We start from the raw sequence: 7,371 nt of genomic DNA, 5'->3' as shown, positions 1-7,371 counted from the left end.
AATTTGTCAGATGAACACTATGTTAAAATAACTGTGTGTGTATCATAAACACATGTTTTGTTGTCCAAAAACATGTGAAATGTTCTAAAAAAGACATGAGTTCACATATAAAATGGCACATTTGAAATGTTCCAAAAACACATTTTCGTGTGTGGATGTTTATACTTGTGGGGACCAAAAGTCTCAACAAGAAGAGTAAATTAACAAAAATTTGACCAACTGGGGACATTTTGTTAGTCAAATGCTATTTCTAGGGTGTTTATGATGAAGGTTAGAATTATTGTAAGGGTTAGGTTTAAGGTTAGGAGCTAGGGTTAGTTTTAGGTTTAATGTTAGGAGCTAGGGTTAGGTTTAGGATTAAGGTTAGGTTTTTGGGTTAGGGGTAAGGAAAATAGGATTTTGAATAGGACTGATGTGTGTCTCCACAAGGTTAGTTGTACAAGACTGAGTGTGTGTGTGTGTGTGAATGTTGGACATGTTCACTGAGTCACAGTTGTGACAGTGGTATTGTAGTCCTGGGGTACAGGCTTGATGGGCATAATTTGCATTCCCAGTACCCAGACCTCCTTAGGCTTGTTACAACTAACCCTGACCCTTGCAGCCATAAGCTATCTTCAATTTTAACTTCAACTTCAAACTTTAGCATTGCTAACTGACTTAAAATATATATACACACACTGGTTATAAATCTGATATAAGTTTGGTGAATCTAACAACATTTTGTTACTTTCTTACCTCAAAATCAGATTTTTGTCAATAAAATCTGCGGTCTATCACAGGGTCTTGCTTCTTCACATGAGGTTCCTGATTAGAGATATTGAGAGTGTTACAACTAACCTGTGTTATAACCATCCCCGGTCTCCCCGTCGGTTTGTCCATTTTGAGATGCCATAGCCAGAATACAGTTCCTCAAAATAGTCAGAAATAATATAAGAAAACTTAAGAAATCTGTCATTAATTTTGACGTTTTTGCCGAAGATATATTAGTCACGCAATTTTACATCTGAGATGTTTGGTGCATTATCCAAAATTAACAAAATGTCATCAAAATATATGCACTAACTATACCGAACTGTTTCAGGTGGGAAGAATGCGGTCGCCTTTATTGAGACAGAGTGCTCCATGTTCCTGCTGGTAGAAAACCTCAATCTGGATGCAGAAAAATGCCCTATGTTGTAGAATGGTTGCATCTATCTCCACCAGGCTTCAAGAGATCATACGACAAACCAGTAGATTAACTAAAGAAAATGGTATTTAGGATTCATGCCGTTCTTATGGCATCCGTCAAGTGTGGCTGAAATTCCAGAATTCACTCATTTGAAGGGGTGTTCACATACTTTTGGCCATGTACTGTAGATCTGATGAAAAGTATGCATGTCATTTTGTGATATTTGTTGCTTTGACAAATGACATGGCATACATGTGAATTTATAACTAGCTAAGATATTTATAATATGGCACCACGTCTCATCTCAGTAACAATTGCTAAGGTGTACAGCAAATTCAAATATTGTGGATAATCCGTATTGTAGCTAGCTTCACATACAGTAGGTGACTTATTCCATCATGACAACATGCTCCTCCTTATTTTACAGTAGTTAGCTAGCTGCTAGCTTAGATACCTGTGATTGTTGAGACCTAATTTTGCAGTCAAACTGCTTCAAAGACAGATGATGTCAAGAATTTGCAAAGGTAGCTAGCTAGTTAAATAAATGACAACCCTATTACGTTTTCACTCTATTGCTTAATAAATTACCTACAGTACACTGAACAAAAATATAAACACAACATTTAAAGTGTCCCCTGTTTCATGAGCTGAAATAAAAGTCCCAGAAATGGTCCATACGCACACAAAAAGCTTCTCACAAATTCTGTGCAGAAATTTGTTTACATCCCAGTTAGTGAGCATTTCTCCTTTGCCAAGATAATCTATCCACCTGACAGGTGCAGCATATCAAGAAGTTGATGAAACAGCATGATCATTACACAGGTGCTCCTTGTGCTGGGGACAATAAAAGGACACTTTAAAATGTGCAGATTTGTCACACCACCAAAGATGTCTCAAGTTTTTAGGGAGCATGCAATTGCCATACTGACTGCAGGAATGTCCACCAGAGTTGTTGCCAGAGAATTTAAAGTCAATTTCTCTACCATAAACTGCCTCCAACGTCATTTTAGAGAATTTGGCAGCACGTCCATCCGACCTCACAACCGCAGATGACACGCCAGCCCAGGACCTCCACATCCGGCTTCACATACGGGATCGTCTGGGAGGATGGGAATTTCTGTCTGTAATGAAGCCCTTTTGTGGGGAGAAACTAATTCTGATTGGCTGGACCTGGCTGCCAAGTGGGCCGACATGTAGTTGCACCTCTTCCCAGTCATGTGAATTCCAGAGATTAAGTCCTAATTTATTTACTTCAATTGACTGATGTCCTTATATGAACTGTAACTCAGTAAAATCTTTGAAAATGATGCATGTTGCGTTTATATTTTTGTTCAGTAATACTAACGTGAGCTAGCCAACATGCTTATAACACATTCTACTATCCTGCTGACAGATATTTAGCTACCGTAGCTAGCTATATAATAATGGTTTATGATAATTGCAGTTTAGTTCATTATCTAGCTAAGTGTAAAACGGAGAACCTGTCTATAAAACGCAGCTAGCTAACCACCTCGAGTTTATCAGTTGTAGCCAAGTCAGCTAGCTTGATAATCACTCAGTAATGTTAGTTTACCATGCTTTTCTGGCTAACTGGACATTCCTCTCACACATCCTGGTCAACTCCTTGCCTACTGTCGTCTCTTGGTCTTCTAGTTCAAAACTATATGGCTGTAGTCTGGTGCCTTATTGCCAAAAGTAACTTACTCGCAACACAGCTAACTGGTGCTTGCAGTCAATGGCTCAGTGTTCCAAAACTGTTCACCCGTTTCTACATCAAGTAAGGACAATGTTCCATTTCTTTGTTTTGTGTATTTTTATATTTATTATTTTTGCGGAAAGCCAAAAAGATGATCAAGGACAACAACCGCCTGAGCCACTGCCTGTTCACCCTGGCATCATCCAGAAAGTGAGTTCAGTACAGGTGTATCAAAGCTGGGACAGAGAGACTGAAAAACAGCTGCCATCTCAAGGCCATCTGAATGTTAAATAGCCATCACAAACACAGAGGCTGCTGCCTATATACATATGCTTGAAATCACTGTCCATTTAATAAATGGAACACTAGTCACTTTAATCATGTTTACATATCTTGCATTACTCATCTCATATGTATATACTGTATTCTATTTAACTAGGTAAGTCAGTTAAGAACAAATTATTATATACAATGAAGGCCTCCAAAAGGCCTCCTGCGGGTACGAGGGCCTGGGATAAAAATATATATATATATATATATATATATATATATATATAAAATATAGGAAAAAACACATCACAACAAGAGACACAACACTACGTAAAGAAAGATCTAAGACAACAACATAACAAGGCAGCATGGTAGCAACATAACATGACAACAACATGGTAGCAACACAACATAGTAGCAGCACAAAAACATGGTACAAACATTATTGGGCAAAGTCAACAGCACAAAGGTCAAGAAGGTAGAGACAACAATGCATCATACAAAGCAGCCACAACTGCCAGTAAGAGTGTCCATGATTGAGATAAAACTGTCCAGTTTGAGTGTTTGTTGCAGCTCGTTCCAGTCGCTAGCTGCAGCGAACTGAAAAGAGAAGCGACCCAGGGATGTGTGTGCTTTGGGGACCTTAAACAGAATGTGACTGGCAAAATGGGTGTTGTATGTGGAGGATGAGGGCTGCAGTAGACATCTCTGATAGGGGGGAGTGAGGCCTAAGAGGGGTTTTATAAATAAGCATCAACCAGTGGGTCTTGCGATGGGTATACAGAGATGACCAGTTTACAGGAGTATAGAGTGCAGTGATGTGTCCTATAAGGAGTATTGGTGGCAAATCTGATGGCCGAATGGTTAAGAACATCTAGCCGCTCGAGAGCACCCTTACCTGCCAATCTATAAATTATATGTCCGTAATCTAGCATGGGTAGGTTGGTCATCTGAATCAGGGTTAGTTTGGCAGCTGCGGTGAAAGAGTAGCGATTACGATAGAGGAAACCAAGGCTAGATTTAACTTTAGCCTGCAGCTTTGATATGTGCTGAAAGAAGGGCAGTGTACGTTCTAGCCATACTCCCAAGTACTTGTATGAGGTGACTACCTCAAGCTCTAAACCCTCAGAGGTAGTAATAACACCTGTGGGAAAAAGAGGCATTCTTCTTACCAAACCACATGACCTTTGTTTTGGAGGTGTTCAGAACAAGGTTAAGGGTAGAAAAAGCTTGTTGGACACTAAGAAAGCTTTGTTGTAGAGCATTTAACTCAACATCCGTGGAGGGGGCAGCTGAGTACAAGACTATCATCTGCATATAAATGGATGAGAGAGCTTCCTTACTTCCTTACTGCCTGAGCTATGTTATTGACGTATATCGAGAAGAGAGTGGAACCTAGGATTGAGCCTTTGGGTACTGTAACGGTTTTCTTGGTGAGAAGGAGAGTCGGACCAAAATGCAGCGTGTCGATTGCGATTCATGTTTAATGAAAAAACACACTAAACACAAACACTACAAAAACAATAAACGTAACGAAAACCGAAACAGCCTATACTTGTGTAAACTAACACAGAACAAGGACATCAGGACTCTAAGGACAATCACCCACGACAAACTCAAAGAATATGGCTGCCTAAATATGGTTCCCAATCAGAGACAACGATAAACACCTGCCTCTGATTGAGAACCACTTCAGACAGCCATAGACTTAGCTAGAACACCCCACTAGCTACAATCCCCATACATACACACCACATACAAAAACCCATGCCACACCCTGGCCTGACCAAATACATGAAGAAAAACACAAAATACTTAGACCAGGGCGTGACAGGTACTCCCTTGGTGACAGGCAGTGGCTGAGACAGCAGATTTTCTGACTTTATACACTGCACTCTTTGAGAGAGGTAGTTATCAAACCAGGCCAAAGACCCCTCAGAGACACCAATACTCCTTAGCCGGCGCACAAGAATGGAATGGTCTACCGTATCAAAAGCTTTGGCCAAGTCAATAAAAATAGCAGCACAATATTGCTTAGAATCAAGGGAAATGGTGACATCATTTAGGACCTTTAAGGTTGCAGTGACACATCCATAACCTGAGCGGAAACCAGATTGCATACCCGAGAGAATACTATACACATCAAGAAAGCCAGTCAGTTGATTATTGACAAGTTTTTCCAACACTTTTGATAAACAGGGCAAAATAGAAATAGGCCTAACCGTTAGGTTCAGCTTGATCTCCCCCACAAACTGTGGCTGGCTTACAAGCAATGAGAACCTCCACAGAAAGGAGAGACAGGTTAAAAGTGTTGGAGATTGGCTTTGTGATGATAGGGGCAGCAACTTTAAAGAAAGGATCTAAACCATCTGATCCAGATGGTTTATTGGAGTCAAGTTTAAGGAATTCCTTTAGCACCTCAGACTCAGTGACTGCCCGCAGGGAGAAACTTTGTAGCAGGGCAGGGGAAAAAGAGGGAGAAGCATCTGGGATAGTCACATTAGAAGGGGTGGGAGATGAGGAAATGTTGGACAGGGAAGGAGGCATAGCTGAGTCAAATAGGAATCCTGTATTAATGAAGTGGTGATTAAAGAGCTCAGCCATGTGCTTTGTGTCAGTAACAACCACATCATCAACATTAAGGGACATGGGCAGCTGTGAGGAGGAGGGTTTATTCTCCAGGTCTTTAACTGTTTTCCAGAACTTCTTGGCGTTAGACCCACAGAGAGAGAACTGCTCCTTAAAGTAACTAACTTTGGCCTTCCGGATAGCCTGAGTGCACTTATTTCTCATTTGCCTGAACAATAGCCAGTCAGCCTGAGTATGCGTGTGCCGAGCCTTTCGCCAAATGCAAGATCACAGTCGAACCATGGGCTGAACCTGTTTTTAATGTTCATTTTCTTTATGGGGGCGTGTTTGTTAACAATACCACTGAAAATATAAAAAAAGAAGGTCCAAGCGTCTTCGACAGAGGGGATCAAGCTGATTCTATACCATTTTACACAGGCCAGTTCATGAAGGAAGGCTTGCTCGTTAATGTTTTTTAGCAAGCAAGATTTAGGGAGTCCCATTGCTTTAGGACTTGGTCAGGTGGTTTAAGCATGTCCCAGCTTAGGTCACCTAGCAGGACAAATTCAGACTTAGTGTAAGGGACCAGGAGAGAGCTTAGGGCAGGTAGGGTACAGGCCGGTGCTGATGGAAGACGATAGCACCCAGCAAGTCAACAAAGAGCTATTTGAATGTTTAATGCTTAAAACCAGCAAATACAATTGTTTGGGGACAAACTAAAGGTTGTGCACTCTGTATTCCCACTGGGTGTACATTCTGAACCTTGTTTGAAGTCAGTAGGTCACATGACCAAGTAGCTATTCAAATTAAAATACATTTAAAATAGTGTGAGATGTAAACCGACAAAAAAAAAGTGTGTGCAATGTGTGTATGCCATCGGGTTAGCTAGAACCAATTTTGAAAGTTTTAGGAGTAATGGTTAAAGAGCTATTGACATTTGAAATTGTTTGATTTGTCACTATGTTGACGGCCCCTAACTGCTGATGGTGGACGTTAAGGAAAACTACCAGCGAATATCCAATCTGAATCTGCCTTTACCTCGGGAAATTCAAGTAAGTCCCTCCCCGTTTCGTTCCATTTAAGAAACGTTTTTCGACAGAATTGGCGCAATGAATATGCCCCAGTGGACAGCCATTAGCCTATACAATGCGCTCTTGCAATAGCTGAATAGTGCCGATCCCAGCCTATGGAATAAAAATTTCCTCCCTTCTAAACGACCCCCATGGTAGTGTGCTCCATACTATCAAAAACGAGTTTAATTTAAGAAGACCACGAGTGGCGCTTTTATTGCTCAATTGAATGCTGATAAGAAAAAATGGACACATGCTCAAACTCGCGCACGTTTGATTTACTTAAACAGCTGCAAGTTAGCAAGATAAAGTATCACCAACAAAAACGTAAAAGATAGGCCTATGGCGAATGCAGCAATTTTGGACAACTAGTAACTAACAGATTACATTAAGAAAGTAACCTACCCAACCCTGGGTGGAGGCCACATACTGTAGCTCTTCTGGTGCGATACACAGTACTGCTATTGTAAGAAACCGGTTCTACTTTTATTTTCATGTACCACAATTGTCCAACTCCTCTAGGGTCATCCTCTGACTCTATATTTGAACTGCCATTGTATTCTCTTAGAGCACAGCACTCCGGTGAAATAAAGGATTCT

This window comes from Oncorhynchus clarkii, chromosome 6 (genome assembly GCF_045791955.1).
Source record: "Oncorhynchus clarkii lewisi isolate Uvic-CL-2024 chromosome 6, UVic_Ocla_1.0, whole genome shotgun sequence".
Taxonomy (NCBI): Eukaryota; Metazoa; Chordata; class Actinopteri; order Salmoniformes; family Salmonidae; genus Oncorhynchus; species Oncorhynchus clarkii.
Note: the sequence above shows the minus strand (reverse complement) of the source record.